Source organism: Musca domestica, unplaced genomic scaffold, assembly GCF_030504385.1.
Source record: "Musca domestica strain aabys unplaced genomic scaffold, Musca_domestica.polishedcontigs.V.1.1 9, whole genome shotgun sequence".
Taxonomy (NCBI): Eukaryota; Metazoa; Arthropoda; class Insecta; order Diptera; family Muscidae; genus Musca; species Musca domestica.
Window position 1 is genome coordinate 801,313 of NW_026712435.1, and position 17,408 is coordinate 818,720.

The following is a 17,408-nucleotide window of genomic DNA, read 5'->3' on the forward strand; positions in this document are numbered from 1 at the left end:
TAATCAAAATAAGAAAAAAAAAAAGGATTGACATTTTGGATTGTTTCGTCAATAACCACGAAATGTGAAAATTTTGTGGGGACCAATTAGAAGTATCTGAAATATGTTAATATTCGCCAAGAAATACTTTATTACAAAAAATATATTTTTTTCATATGCCGGAAAAACAGGTAGCGATTGCGCTTTGCCTTTGTATGACACACCATTCAACATCCATGGGTTTGAGCCTGACCGACATGACGAGACATAGAGCATTTGGTTGGATGTCACGTACTGCGTTTGATCAAACAGGGCATAACATGACTGCGTTTTCTCTCCATGGCATAAGTATAGAAATTTGTCACATTTGCAACCTTTTAATGTATAGAACGAAACAATGGAAGCTGGACTGACTCTGGTCTAGAGACTCGCAATCTGTTAGCCAGCACTCACTTTACAAACTGCGCAGATGCAAAATGAACGATCGGTAAAGCGACATAATCACCACGGTGGGGCAGAGGATGTGAGTCTGATTGATAGATTGTAAACACATTTCTGGCAACTCTGCTCGATTGAAAGTGTTTATTTTCTGTGTGTTCGTCTAACGAAATTAAAATTCATTTTTGTGTGTTTAAAGCGTCAATAAAAGTGTTAAATTGTGATATTTAAATTAACACTATTTATCTTTTTTCCAAAAGTGTGAAGTTTTTGTGAATAAAGTGTTTTTTCTTGCTTAATAAGTTTATTAAATATTTTCAGCGTAAAACATCAGTGTTTTGTTTTATTTTGTACTTACATTTTTGTTTTATTTTCGTCGTGTTTGTTTTGACGTTTGTAGCTGATTCCCCTTTAACAGTTCTGTACGTAATAATAGATTTTTAGCATACTTTTAGGCACTAATAGTATATTGGTTATTATACCGTGTTCACATTACACAGTCTACCTTTTTATTTTATATAAAAAATTATTAACTGGTATTTTTATCTAATTTGTTATTTTACAAAAATGGCTTGCTCTTTCGAAGACTTTTCAGTTAGAGACATCAATGAGCATCTTATTTCTTGTTTTATTTGCGATAATTTTATGCATCTTAAATGTGCTGGTTTTAATGGTAGACAGTATGATTTTATTACTGACAAGACTAAAGGTCTACGTTGGTCTTGTTTTGATTGTAGAGATCTTCAAGTTCATTATCTAAGGCTGAAATCGATAAGTTAAAAAAAGTTTAAATTTGTCTGTCAAAAAAATTGAAATATTTTTAACAGGTTTCAATTATCTGATGGTTCTCCAAAGAGGGAAAAAGCTTCAGCTGTTGTTAACAATATCGAAACAAATAATTTAGGTCTCGAAAATTTAATCAGCTTAAATTCTCCGATTTCGCCAAATTCTTCACCTAATAGTAATAAACTATTTTCTCATGATAATCGTAAAGACTGGGATGTTACTTCCAACGCTACAACCTCAATCTCTGTACGACTTCCAAAAGAGCATTTTCTAATCCACCTGCAATTGTGGTGCAAGCTCCTTCAAACCCTTCGGCTGCTGTAAATGTTGATGATCCATCAACTTCTAATCAGCTTGTTGTTGTCGCACGTCGCAAAACAGTTTTTATTCCAGACTTCATCCTGAAACTTCAATCGTTAATATCCGTAATTATATGAAATCTAAGTTACGTGATGTAAGCGATAATGATTTAGACATCTTTAAATTTAATTCGTCTCATGAGCGCAACATTTCGTCGATTAAAATAACAGTTCTTAATAGACTTTTTAACACTGTTGTTAGTAGTTCGTTTTGGTCCGATGATATAGGTAAAAGAATTTGTTTTTAGAGAACGCTCCAATGTAGATAAGTCTGTAAGCATCGTAACTGCACCAAAAAACTAAATGACGTCTGTCCGATTCTTTATCAAAATGTAAGAGGATTAAACACTAAGCATAGAGATGTTTTCCTTAAAAGTTTCTTTTCTGAATATATAGTAATTGCTTTCACTGAAACGTGGTTAAACCCTCCTGTCCTGGACACTGAGTTATTCTCTGGTAATTATCAAGTTTACAGAAAAGATAGATTATCGAAAAAAGGGGGTTGAGTTCTAATAGCAGTTCATATCTCGATTCCTTCAGAAATGATTGATGTCTCAGCGGATCCTAATATCGAACTTATCTGCGTAAAATTAAATATCATTGGTAATACTATTTTCCTAACTTGTTCATATATTTCACCTAATTCTGAACTTGAAATTTTTCTTAACCATGCAGATTTATTTGCAAAGGTGTCTCCGTTGCTTACAGAAAATTCTGCATTAATTTGTTTAGGGGATTTTAACCTTCCTTGGGTATCTTGGACCTCAGGTGACAATATTCTAGATTACATACCTCTGACTTACCCAACAGGTTTCGATAACTTTTGGGATAAGATTTTTAAGCTTTGTCTGTACCAAGTAAACCATGTGTTAAATGTTAAAGACAGGTTGTTAGACTTAATTGTTTAGTCTTCATTGAATATTTCGATTTCTAGATGCTCTCCCTATGTACTCCCTGAAGACAGTTATCACCCTACGCTTTCGATAAACCTTGAATTAAGAAACTCTTCCCTGAAGTCTAATTGTGTTAATGCTTCTATTGATAGGCGTAACATTGGGAAAACAAACTGCGCTCTATTTTATCTAACACTATATGGCATCTTAGTGATGACATTGACTTATGTGTCTCAAAATTTTATGAGCAACTTAATTTTGCATTATCTAGTTATGTACCTATAGTATAACAAAATTTAGATCAGGGTCCTTCTTGGTTTATCCCTTCACTGAAAAGTTTACGTAATTTGAAAAGCAGTTTATTCAAAAAATTTAAAATGTCGAATACTGCACTGAACTATTCAAAGTATTCTTCCGTAAGGAGTAGATATAACTCTGAAAACTGCAAATGTTATTCCCAATAATTAATAAAAATGAAACAAAACCTGCTACATAAACCCAAAAACTTTTTTTAAATTTGTAAATTCCAAAAGGAAGGCACATAAATTTCCCAGTAGTATGAAACTTGGCAGTAGTTAATCTTCTGACAACTTAGTGATTTCTAATTTATTTGCTGAGTTTTTTCAATCATCTTATACCCATAATACTTTTAATAGTTCTTACAGCTATAATATTGAGAAATTAAATCATTTTCCCCGTATTATCCTGACAGATGACGAAGTTTTCTATGGGTTAAGAACACTACGCTCCTCATTCTCTCCAGGCCCTGACGGCGTTCCAACGTGCATTTTAAAACCTTGCGCTACTGAAATTTCTGTACCTCTCACTAACATTTTTAATTTCTCCCTATCTAAAAGATATTTCCCATGCTACTGACGATCGAGCTTTGTTATTCCCCTGCACAAATCAGGAAATAGGAGTGCAGTCAATAATTATAGGTGTATCGCTAAATTAAGCGCACAATAAAGAACTATATTCTACATATGTAATTTTATGTTTGTTTAATGAGTATTCGTTAATTGTTTCATGTCTTTGTTTTTAATTCTCCAAACTCATTTTACGGCATCTTATCTACATCTCCCCAAGCGGAACTAGTAGAACTCGCCTTTGAGTAATAGTTGTAAACAGTAGATTGAAATTCTGTTATAAATTACTAAGCTGCTTGATCATCTGGCACTTGATCTACAATTCCCTTTGCGGTACAGTAGACGCCAATGAGTAGAGATTTTATTTTATTCACTGGCTGATTTAGTTTTTGTAGCCGGTGTGCAACCGTTGCTAACCCGCCTTAGTCCGGACTTTGGCGTGTACGCGCTCTCTACGTATAGGGATGTGGCCCCCTCGGTCGGCAGGGGCGGGTGTGAGAAGCGTGGGAACAAACGATAAAAAAATCCTGCGGGCCATAAACTCCTTAAACCTTTCAAGTCACCGGGACCGGACGGCTTTATTTCCGCCATGCTGCAGCATGCATCGACGGAAGTGTTTTTTAAGGCTTGACTGAGTCACTCTCACTCTGGTCCAGGAGCACTATATGTATAAAAATAAGTTGACTGGGCTGGGGAGTGAACGGTTTACTACTTTTTTACCTCCGAAAGGTTAGAACGTGTATCGTGGCTAAAAAGAGTTTGAACTTAATCTCCCTTAATAATTTCAGCGGAGGAGACGCCACGGCGAATAGACTGGAGACAAAATCTGGAAAAACCTTCATTTTTGTCTCCCTTTATCTACCATTTGAACACCCCGACCCGTCAGGACAGGTAGTAGAAAAGCTGTTCACGGAGCTGGGAAGCAAGGGTAATCTCGTTGTTGGATGCGATGCCAGCGCCCACCACTTTCAATGGGACAGTAAGCATACCAATGCCAGAGTTGAGTCCATTTTTGATTTTATTCTTCAACATAATCTCAGGATATGTAACAGGGGTAATGAGGCTAATTTTCAAATTAAAAATATGGAGGAGGTCATTGATCTCACCCTTACAAACACGGATGAATCGCTCATACTGAATTGGAAGGTTTCCACCGAATGCTCCTTCTCTGATAAACGGAGGATAATACACCAAATTTCAGTAGAGGGGCTTTACAAACCTCATAGAAAACCAAGAAAGGCTTATGGGACAAATTTGCGGAGTGTACAGAATTGAGGATGAGATCTTCAGTTGATCTATCTGTAAACTCTGCCTCAACCTTAGATGACTGCGTAAATTCAATAACAAAGATTCTAATTGGTTGATATGAGAAAACTTGTCCCCAAATCCATTGGATGTCTAATAAAGGCCAACACAAGACGTATTGTATGAATTGTGATTTTTTCGACACACTGACTTTGTCTACTCAATCATGCGCTATGTATTTGATAGGCAATGACATCCCCCATTTTGATTCATGTGTGCCATTGTCTAAGGTTAAATGTAGGGTGTCGAGGATGACATCGAACCATGTCGTCGTCATAATTGAGTGTCATTGGCGTACGTGTGCTTAAATTGAGAATGTATGTGTGTTACTTTCGACGTCGAGGATGTGTTTTTTGTGTGTGCTGTAATTTTGAGTACCAAACCAATTATGAAAAATGATTTTTATTATTATTAGATGAGAGTGAGATGACTCTCATTCAGTAACAAAATATGCAAAGAAATCATCAAACGAATAAAAAAATGGAAAATATACTGGACAATCCAAATTTATTGATGTCTATTATAAATTTTTGGTCATAAAATAATAGGTAAATATTGTTTGCCTATTTTCTACCTACATATAGTTTTCTTTAAAAAATAAAGTATGTGGGCAGAGATATGACTCTCACTCAATAACCGAATATTCACAGAATTAAACAATGGAAGTATATAGTGTTGTTTACGTGAATTAAAGTAGCACTCATTTTCATTTACACCTCAGTACCGGAGGCAAAATTGTATAAAATTATAATCAAAATAAGAAAAAAAAAAAGGATTGACATTTTGGATTGTTTCGTCAATAACCACGAAATGTGAAAATTTTGTGGGGACCAATTAGAAGTATCTGAAATATGTTAATATTCGCCAAGAAATACTTTATTACAAAAAATATATTTTTTTCATATGCCGGAAAACAGGTAGCGATTGCGCTTTGCCTTCATTACGTGTGGTCTTTATCGTTGAGAATTGTTTCATTATTGTTATTATTTTTGGTAGAACATTTTTGTATGACACACCATTCAACATCCATGGGTTTGAGCTTGACCGACATGACGAGACATAGAGCATTTGGTTGGATGTCACGTACTGCATTTGATCAAACAGGGCATAACATGACTGCGTTTTCTCTCCATGGCATAAGTATAGAAATTTGTCCCATTTGCAACCTTTTAATGTATAGAACGAAACAATGGAAGCTGGACTGACTCTGGTCTAGAGACTCGCAATCTGTTAGCCAGCACTCACTTTACAAACTGCGCAGATGCAAAATGAACGATCGGTAAAGCGACATAATCACCACGGTGGGGCAGAGGATGTGAGTCTGATTGATAGATTGTAAACACATTTCTGGCAACTCTGCTCGATTGAAAGTGTTTATTTTCTGTGTGTTCGTCTAACGAAATTAAAATTCATTTTTGTGTGTTTAAAGCGTCAATGAAAGTGTTAAATTGTGATATTTAAATTAACACTATTTATCTTTTTTCCAAAAGTGTGAAGTTTTTGTGAATAAAGTGTTTTTTCTTGCTTAATAAGTTTATTAAATATTTTAAGCGTAAAACATCAGTGTTTTGTTTTATTTTGTACTTACATTTTTGTTTTATTTTCGTCGTGTTTTTGTTTGTTTTGACGTTTGTAGCTGATTCCCCTTTAACAGTTCTGTACGTAATAATAGATTTTTAGCATACTTTTAGGCACTAATAGTATATTGGTTATTATACCGTGTTCACATTACACAGTCTACCTTTTTATTTTATATAAAAAATTATTAACTGGTATTTTTATCTAATTTGTTATTTTACAAAAATGGCTTGCTCTTTCGAAGACTTTTCAGTTAGAGACATCAATGAGCATCTTATTTCTTGTTTTATTTGCGATAATTTTATGCATCTTAAATGTGCTGGTTTTAATGGTAGACAGTATGATTTTATTACTGACAAGACTAAAGGTCTACGTTGGTCTTGTTTTGATTGTAGAGATCTTCAAGTTCATTATCTAAGGCTGAAATCGATAAGTTAAAAAAAGTTTAAATTTGTCTGTCAAAAAAATTTTTTTAACAGGTTTCAATTATCTGATGGTTCTCCAAAGAGGGAAAAAGCTTCAGCTGTTGTTAACAATATCGAAACAAATAATTTAGGTCTCGAAAATTTAATCAGCTTAAATTCTCCGATTTCGCCAAATTCTTCACCTAATAGTAATAAACTATTTTCTCATGATAATCGTAAAGACTGGGATGTTACTTCCAACGCTACAACCTCAATCTCTGTACGACTTCCAAAAGAGCATTTTCTAATCCACCTGCAATTGTGGTGCAAGCTCCTTCAAACCCTTCGGCTGCTGTAAATGTTGATGATCCATCAACTTCTAATCAGCTTGTTGTTGTCGCACGTCGCAAAACAGTTTTTATTCCAGACTTCATCCTGAAACTTCAATCGTTAATATCCGTAATTATATGAAATCTAAGTTACGTGATGTAAGCGATAATGATTTAGACATCTTTAAATTTAATTCGTCTCATGAGCGCAACATTTCGTCGATTAAAATAACAGTTCTTAATAGACTTTTTAACACTGTTGTTAGTAGTTCGTTTTGGCCCGATGATATATAGGTAAAAGAATTTGTTTTTAGAGAACGCTCCAATGTAGATAAGTCTGTAAGCATCGTAACTGCACCAAAAAACTAAATGACGTCTGTCCGATTCTTTATCAAAATGTAAGAGGATTAAACACTAAGCATAGAGATGTTTTCCTTAAAAGTTTCTTTTCTGAATATATAGTAATTGCTTTCACTGAAACGTGGTTAAACCCTCCTGTCCTGGACACTGAGTTATTCTCTGGTAATTATCAAGTTTAGAGAAAAGATAGATTATCGAAAAAAGGGGGTTGAGTTCTAATAGCAGTTCATATCTCGATTCCTTCAGAAATGATTGATGTCTCAGCGGATCCTAATATCGAACTTATCTGCGTAAAATTAAATATCATTGGTAATACTATTTTCCTAACTTGTTCATATATTTCACCTAATTCTGAACTTGAAATTTTTCTTAACCATGCAGATTTATTTGCAAAGGTGACTCCGTTGCTTACAGAAAATTCTGCATTAATTTGTTTAGGGGATTTTAACCTTCCTTGGGTATCTTGGACCTCAGGTGACAATATTCTAGATTACATACCTCTGACTTACCCAACAGGTTTCGATAACTTTTGGGATAAGATTTTTAAGCTTTGTCTGTACCAAGTAAACCATGTGTTAAATGTTAAAGACAGGTTGTTAGACTTAATTGTTTAGTCTTCATTGAATATTTCGATTTCTAGATGCTCTCCCTATGTACTCCCTGAAGACAGTTATCACCCTACGCTTTCGATAAACCTCGAATTAAGAATTCTAATTGTGTTAATGCTTCTATTGATAGGCGTAACATTGGGAAAACAAACTGCGCTCTATTTTATCTAACACTATATGGCATCTTAGTGATGACATTGACTTATGTGTCTCAAAATTTTATGAGCAACTTAATTTTGCATTATCTAGTTATGTACCTATAGTATAACAAAATTTAGATCAGGGTCCTTCTTGGTTTATCCCTTCACTTAAAAGTTTACGTAATTTGAAAAGCAGTTTATTCAAATAATTTAAAATGTCGAATACTGCACTGAACTATTCAAAGTATTCTTCCGTAAGGAGTAGATATAACTCTGAAAACTGCAAATGTTATTCCCAATAATTAATAAAAATGAAACAAAACCTGCTACATAAACCCAAAAACTTTTTTTAAATTTGTAAATTCCAAAAGGAAGGCACATAAATTTCCCAGTAGTATGAAACTTGGCAGTAGTTAATCTTCTGACAACTTAGTGATTTCTAATTTATTTGCTGAGTTTTTTCAATCATCTTATACCCATAATACTTTTAATAGTTCTTACAGCTATAATATTGAGAAATTAAATCATTTTCCCCGTATTATCCTGACAGATGACGAAGTTTTCTATGGGTTAAGAACACTACGCTCCTCATTCTCTCCAGGCCCTGACGGCGTTCCAACGTGCATTTTAAAACCTTGCGCTACTGAAATTTCTGTACCTCTCACTAACATTTTTAATTTCTCCCTATCTAAAAGATATTTCCCATGCTACTGACGATCGAGCTTTGTTATTCCCCTGCACAAATCAGGAAATAGGAGTGCAGTCAATAATTATAGGTGTATCGCTAAATTAAGCGCACAATAAAGAACTATATTCTACATATGTAATTTTATGTTTGTTTAATGAGTATTCGTTAATTGTTTCATGTCTTTGTTTTTAATTCTCCAAACTCATTTTACGGCATCTTATCTACATCTCCCCAAGCGGAACTAGTAGAACTCGCCTTTGAGTAATAGTTGTAAACAGTAGATTGAAATTCTGTTATAAATTACTAAGCTGCTTGATCATCTGGCACTTGATCTACAATTCCCTTTGCGGTACAGTAGACGCCAATGAGTAGAGATTTTATTTTATTCACTGGCTGATTTAGTTTTTGTAGCCGGTGTGCAACCGTTGCTAACCCGCCTTAGTCCGGACTTTGGCGTGTACGCGCTCTCTACGTATAGGGATGTGGCCCCCTCGGTCGGCAGGGGCGGGTGTGAGAAGCGTGGGAACAAACGATAAAAAAATCCTGCGGGCCATAAACTCCTTAAACCTTTCAAGTCACCGGGACCGGACGGCTTTATTTCCGCCATGCTGCAGCATGCATCGACGGAAGTGTTTTTTAAGGCTTGACTGAGTCACTCTCACTCTGGTCCAGGAGCACTATATGTATAAAAATAAGTTGACTGGGCTGGGGAGTGAACGGTTTACTACTTTTTTACCTCCGAAAGGTTAGAACGTGTATCGTGGCTAAAAAGAGTTTGAACTTAATCTCCCTTAATAATTTCAGCGGAGGAGACGCCACGGCGAATAGACTGGAGACAAAATCTGGAAAAACCTTCATTTTTGTCTCCCTTTATCTACCATGTAATATGTAACAGGGGTAGTGAGGCTAATTTTCAAATTAAAAATATGGAGGAGGTCATTGATCTCACCCTTACAAACACGGATGAATCGCTCATACTGAATTGGAAGGTTTCCACCGAATGCTCCTTCTCTGATAAACGGAGGATAATACACCAAATTTCAGTAGAGGGGCTTTACAAACCTCATAGAAAACCAAGAAAGGCTTATGGGACAAATTTGCGGAGTGTACAGAATTGAGGATGAGATCTTCAGTTGATCTATCTGTAAACTCTGCCTCAACCTTAGATGACTGCGTAAATTCAATAACAAAGATTCTAATTGGTTGATATGAGAAAACTTGTCCCCAAATCCATTGGATGTCTAATAAAGGCCAACACAAGACGTATTGTATGAATTGTGATTTTTTCGACACACTGACTTTGTCTACTCAATCATGCGCTATGTATTTGATAGGCAATGACATCCCCCATTTTGATTCATGTGTGCCATTGTCTAAGGTTAAATGTAGGGTGTCGAGGATGACATCGAACCATGTCGTCGTCATAATTGAGTGTCATTGGCGTACGTGTGCTTAAATTGAGAATGTATGTGTGTTACTTTCGACGTCGAGGATGTGTTTTTTGTGTGTGCTGTAATTTTGAGTACCAAACCAATTATGAAAAATGATTTTTATTATTATTAGATGAGAGTGAGATGACTCTCATTCAGTAACAAAATATGCAAAGAAATCAACAAACGAATAAAAAAATGGAAAATATACTGGACAATCCCAATTTATTTAGGTCGATCATAAATTGAATTTATCTGCGCAAAATTAAATATCATTGGTAATACTATTTTCTTAACTTGTTCATATATTTCACCTAATTTTCTTACCCATGCGGATTTTTTCTTACCCATGCAGATTTATTTGCAAAGGTGTCTTCGTTGCTTACAGATAATTCTGCATTAATTTGTTTAGGGGATTTTAACCTTCCTTGGGTATCTTGGACCTCAGCTGACAATTTTCTATATTACATACGTCTGACTTACCCAAAAGGTTTTGAAAATTTTTGGGATAAGATATTTAAGCTTTGTCTGTACCAAGTAAACCATGGATTAAATGTAAAGGACAGGTTGTTAGGCTTAATGTTTTAGTCTTCATTGAATATTTCGATTTCTAGATTCTCTCCCTATGTACTCCCTGAATACAGTTATCACCCTTCGCTTTCGATAAACCTCGAATTAAGAAACTCTTCCCTGAATTCCAATTCTGTTAATGCTTCTATTGATAGGCGTAACTTTGGTAAAACAAACCTTATTAAACTGCGCTCTATTTTATCTAACACTATATGGCATCTTAGTGATGACATTGACTATGTGTCTCAAAATTTTATGAGCAACTTAATTTTGCATTATCTAGTTCTGTACCTATAGTAAAACAAAATTTAGATCAGGGTCCTGCTTGGTTTACCCCTTCACTGAGACGCTTACGTAATTTGAAAAGCAGATTATTCAAAAAATTTAAAATGTCGAATACTGCACTGAACTATTCAAAGTATTCTTCCGCAAGGAGTATATATAACTCTGAAAACTGCAAATGTTATTCCCAATATTTAATAAAAATGAAACAAAACCTGCTACATAAACCCAAAAACTTTTTTTTTAATTTGTAAATTCTAAAAGGAAGGCACATAAATTTCCCAGTAGTATGAAACTTGGCAGTAGTGAATCTTCTGACAACTTAGTGATTTCTAATTTATTTGCTGAGTTTTTTCAATCATATTATACCCAGAACACTATTAATAGTTCTTACAGCTATAATATTGAGAAATTAAATCATTTTCCCCGTATTATCCTGACAGATGACGAAGTTTTCTATGGGTTAAGAACACTACGCTCCTCATTCTCTCCAGGCCCTGACGGCGTTCCAACGTACATTTTAAAATCTAAAAATAAAAATAATGATGTCTCTTCGAAGAATATCATTGTTTCATCTGTTAGTTCTTTACCTAAATGACCTTCAAAACGTAGTTCGTTTTTCCAAAATTTTAATGAACGCTGATGATGTGAAGCTCTTTCTTCACACAAATTCACTTAAGCGACCCATAGACCACACAAATTTTTGTGCAAATCGCTTATGTGTGTTAGTGAAATAAGGTTGTATGTGTCACACGTACGAGTTTGTGCAAATCGATCTGAAAAATCAAAACCATTTAGATTTTCGGCTTGTTTGTGTGGTGTGTGGGCGTTTGCACTAAATCTGTTCAGTTCCTGATAAACAATCAAGCATTACACAACAAAAGAGGAAGAAGAATAGAAATTAATTTTTGACTTGCCGCCGTAGTTTTGTTTGTTTGTTTTTTGCTGTTATTTTTTAAAAATGGAAAGAGAAGAAGAACAGAATTTGAAGTTTTATTGAAGTTTACCGATCTTTGCCTGCTCTGTGGGACATAAGGTCGAAGGAATATGCAAACAGAGACATAAAGAATTCCCAATATTCCACTTTATTGTCAAAGTATAAGGAATTCTACCCAGATTGTGACAAAGCGGCGGTAGTAAAAAAAAATTAATTCTTTGCGTACTGCTTATCGCAACTACCGCAAGAAGGTCAGCGATTTGGAGAGGAGTGGTGTTGGCTACGATGAGGAAAGCGTGCCCAGTTTGTTTTATGCCGATGCACTGAATTTCCGGAGTGACATGGACAAACCAAGGGAATCACGGACGACAATGGCTACTCCAATTCCGCTAGGAGAAGTAAGTAAACAATTTGAATTTATGTGTTTTATGTGTTTATTCAGAAAAAAAAAAAAATAAAAAGTAATTAAATTGGAATTTTTGGGTGTTATATTTATTTTTAAAAAAATGTGGAACATAAAATCTATTAATTTACAAACTTATTTTGCCAAGGTACAATATTCTCGTGATTGAAATAGTCGCGGAATTCTTCCCTAATTGTTTTAGCATTGTTGCTTGCATTTCGGGAATGTGAATTTGGCAGTGATGAAGAAAATGTTTCTCTGGTTCTCCATGAACCGTGATTTATACTCCCCGTTTCTGTGTTCTCTGTTTCCAGTAACCCAGAAATGTACTTATCCCCGCATTGCCTTCGCAAAAATTTATGTAAATAACAGCAGGCCAACACTACTGTTTCCGTCTTTTCTGGTGACAGTTGAATCGCTCGTTGCAGAACTCCAAATCGAGAAACCAGAATCCCAAACACATTTTCCACAACTCTACGAGCTCTGCTTAAACGGTAATTAAAAATTCTTTTCTCCGAGCTTAAGCCAATTTGGGAAAATGGTTTCATCATATTCTCTGTCAGCGAGAATGCGTCATCTGCAATGAACACATAGGGTAGCACCTTTTCACTCATAGGAACAGTTTTTGGTTCTGGCAATTTTAGGTTCTTGCTCACAAACGCTTCACCAAAACTGCTGTTGCTGAAAACACCTCCGTCAGAATATCGACCATTTGTTCCAACGTCTACCATTATGAACTCGTAGTTGGCATTGACGACACCCAACAAAACGATGCTGAAGAATTTCTTATAATTATAAAAAGCTGAACCAGACTTTGGGGTTTTTTTAATGACGACGTGTTTTCCATCAATTGCTCCTATACAATGTGGAAAATTCCATTTATGGGAAAATTCTTCTGCGATCCTCTCCCATTCGGCTGGTGTTGTAGGAAGCTGTGGGATTAAAAAAAATATTTATTTATAAAATATATAATTTTAACTTAATTTAAATTAGTACAAACTATATACAATATATTTTATTTTATTACAGAAAGATAAAGTTCCTAAAAAGAAAAAGCCACAAGATTCTTGCGACGCTCTGATTGATATTGCGTCCCCACCTTCGGATGACCAAGCAAAAATGGCTGAGGTGTACGCGGCAAAATTGAGAAAAATGACCCCAGAGCAGCAACTCTTTGCTGATCGTTTTATTAACGACATTCTGTACGAGGGTCAAATGGGGCATCTCCACGAAGAATTTTTAAATATGGGACGAAGTCGTGCGTCAACGCCAGGTCAGTTGGGGCCTCTCCACGAAGACTCCATATTTTTGAGAAGAAGCCGCGCGTCAACGCCATACTCACAGTTCAGTCCGATTATTGCCGACAACGAAACACATTTTACTTTTACGTCCGCCGAAAAGGAAAATATCCCCTCGTCGCAGCGGTCAGGGATTGGTAACTCCGTACAATCATCCGGGAAGCGATTCGTGTATTTGCCGGTACAAAAAAGTCAGGCGCAGCATATGGGTGGTATAGAAGACAACAACCAAGAAACAGCTGCGGCATACTTCATGAACTTTTCGGAGTCTTAATATTTAACTTATTTAATTTATTTTTAAAGCTTTAAATAGAATTATTTTTTTTTACTACACTGTATGTAGTTTTTTACGTTTTATAAAAATGTTAACTTGAATTTTAAAATAAAAAACAAAAATTTACCTGAAACCAATTTTTTAAGCAATTAATAATTGTCTCGCATGTTTCCATCACGATGTGTCCAATGGCTTGCGGTGAAATTGCACTGACAAATTTTAGGTCCTCGAAAGAGTTTCCAGTTGCCAAATAACGGAGGGTGATTGATAAACGTTGGCTAGGCGGAATAGCGTCCCTCATAATAGTGTCCTGTTTTTTTATGAAAGGAGTCACCAGTCCCAACAAATCATCAAAACATTGTTCATCCATACTAAGAAAATTTCTAAAATCGTCTGTGGATGAGTTTCTCAATTCATCCAAAAGATTTTCATGAGTAAAAATTGGCCGTTTCCTTAGCCACTCTTTTGCCCACAAGCGTTTGTGTTTAATTTTTTTTCTTCTTCGCGCTTCTTTTTTTATGGCGAGTGCCAAAGCGACGGCAATAGCTGCGTTCTCAAACATTTTTTTCGAATGACTTCACTCGCTGAGTACTTACTTCGAATGAAATTTGTGCAAACGTGTGTGTGCTAAATAAGTGTGAATTTGCGCAAATAATTTGTGTGGTCTATTTGCCGCTTTGGCGATCAAATCTCTTCACAATATGATTTATACTCACTCGTAAACTGGTGTAGTGCAAATGGTATGACCCTTAATCTAACAAAATGCAAAAAGTTGTCTTTCTTTCAATCCCAACCTTTATTATCTAATTACTTTATTGGCTCCCACAAATTGGATAATGTTGATTCTTTCGTTGATTTGTGCGTAATATTAGATACTAAGCTTCGTTTTCATTTGCATATTGATTCTTGCGTTAACAAAGCGTAATTTTTACTAGGATTCATCAAGCGCTGGTCTAAAGAGTTTGATGATCCTTACGTAACTAAAAGATTATTTGTTAGCTTGGTGCGTCCAGTATTAGAATATGGCTGTGTATTGTGGAGTCCATTTTATAAATTTTACCTGATAAAATTGAATCAGTACAAATTCAGTTCTTAATTTTCGCTTTACGTGGTTTAAACTGGAACGTTTCCGAACTTCTTCCTCCTTATGAGAGTCGATAATTAATTGACCTTCCATCACTTGAAATAAGACGTTTTATGTTAAGAGCACTATTTATCATTAAACTAGTACGCGGTAACATTGATTCTCCATTTCTTATGAAATGAAATATACCATAATGTTCCTTCTCGCAGAACTCGTAATTTCGAACCCCTAAAAAGTGTCGTTTGCGAGAACTAACTATGAGCTTAACAACCCCATGAGGTCACTTTGTGTTATTTATAACAGTTTATTTAACACTATTTGCTTAAGTAATCCATTAAATACAATAAAGAACTATATTCTACATATGTCATTTTATGTTTGTTTAATGAGTATTCGTTAATTGTTTCATGTTTTTGTTCTTTATTCTCCAAACTCATTTTACAGCATCTCCCCAAGCGGAACAAGTAGAACTCGCCTTTGAGTAATAGTTGTAAACAGTAGATTGAAATTATGTATGAAATTATTATATATTATGTATGGGCATAACAAGTATAAAACCTTTTATTGTATAAAACGAAACGATGGAAGCTGGACTGACTCGCACTATGTTAGCCAGCACTCACTTTACAAACTGCGCAGATGCAAAAATGAACGATCGGTAAAGCGACATAATCAGCACTGTGGGGCAGAGGATGTGAGTCTGATTGATAGGATTGTAAACACATTTCTGGCAACTCTGCTCGATTGAAAGTGTTTATTTTCTGTGTGTTCGTCTAACGAAATTAAAATTAATTTTTGTGTGTTTAAAGCGTCAATAAAAGTGTTAAATTGTGATATTTAAATTAACACTATTATTTTTTTCCAAAAGTGTGAAGTTTTTGTGAATAAAGTGTTTCTTCTTGCTTAATAAGTTTATTAAATATTTTCCGCGTAAAACATCAGTGTTTTGTTTTATTTTGTGCTTAAATTTTTGTTTTATTTTCATCGTGTTTTTGTTTGTTTTGACGTTTGTAGCTGATTCCCCTTTAGCAGTTCTGTATGTAATAATAGATTTTTAGCATACTTTTAGGCACTAATAATATATTGATTATTATACCGTGTTCACATTACAGAGTTTACCTTTTTATTTTATATAAAAAATTATTAACTGGTATTTTTATCTAATTTGTTATTTTACAAATATGGTTTGCTCTTTCAAAGACTTTTCAGTTAGAAACATCAATGAGCGTCTTATTTCTTGTTTTATTTGCGATAATTTTATGCATCTTAAATGTTCTGGTTTTAATGGTAGACAGTATGATTTTATTACTGACAAGACTAAAGGTCTACGTTGGTCTTGTTTTGATTGTAGAGATCTTCAAGTTGATTATCATTGCCTTTTTAAAGAAACTAAGGCTGAAATCGATAAGTTAAATAAAAGTTTTAATTTAACTTTTAAAAAAATTGAAAAATTTTTTAACAGGTTTGAATTATCTGATGGTTCTCCAAAGAGGAAAAAAGCTTCAGCTGTTGTTAACAATATCGAAACAAACAATTTAGGTCTCGAAAATTTAATCAGCTTAAATTATCCGATTTCGCCAAATTCTCCTCCTAATAGTAATAAACTATTTTCTCATGATAATCGTAAAGACTGGGATGTTACTTCCAACGCTACAACCTCAATCTCTGAACGACTTCCAAAAGAGCATTTTCTAACCCACCTGCAATTGTGGTGCAGTCTTCGCACGTCGCAAACAGTTTTTATATCCAGACTTCATCCTGAAACTTCTATCGTTAATTTAAACATGATTTAAACATCTTTAAATTTAACTTGTTTCAGGTGCGCGACATTTCGTCGTTTAAAATAACAGTTCCTAATAGTCTGTTTAACACTTTTGTTAGTAATTCGTTTTGGCTCAATGATATATTGGTAAAAGAATTTGTTTGTAGAGAACGCTCCAATGTAGATAAGTCTGTAAACATCGTGAATGCGCCAAAAAAACTAAATGACGTCTGTCCGATTCTTTGTCAAAATGTAAGAGGATTAAACACTAAGCTTAGAGATGTTTTCCTTAAAAGTTTCTTTTGTGAATATAAAATAATTGATTTCACTGAAACGTGGTTAAAACCTGATGTCCTGGACACTGAGTTATTCTCTGGTAATTACCAAGTCTACAGAAAAGATAGATTATCGAAAAAAGCTAGTGGATTTCTAATAGCAGTTCATATCTCGATTCCTTCTGAAATGATTGATGTCTCAGCGGATCCTAATATCGAATTTATCTGCGTAAAATTAAATATCATTGGTAATACTATTTTCTTAACTTGTTCATATATTTCACCTAATTCTGAACTTGAAATTTTTCTTAACCATGCAGATTTATTTGCAGAGGTGTCTTCGTTGCTTACAGATAATTC

General features: G+C 34.7%; 1 pseudogene; it reads left to right on the top strand.

Annotated features, from left to right (window-relative positions):
* Positions 1 to 455: 455 nt before the first annotated feature.
* Positions 456 to 13,986, top strand: LOC131806833 (uncharacterized; annotated as a pseudogene).
* Positions 13,987 to 17,408: the final 3,422 nt, after the last annotated feature.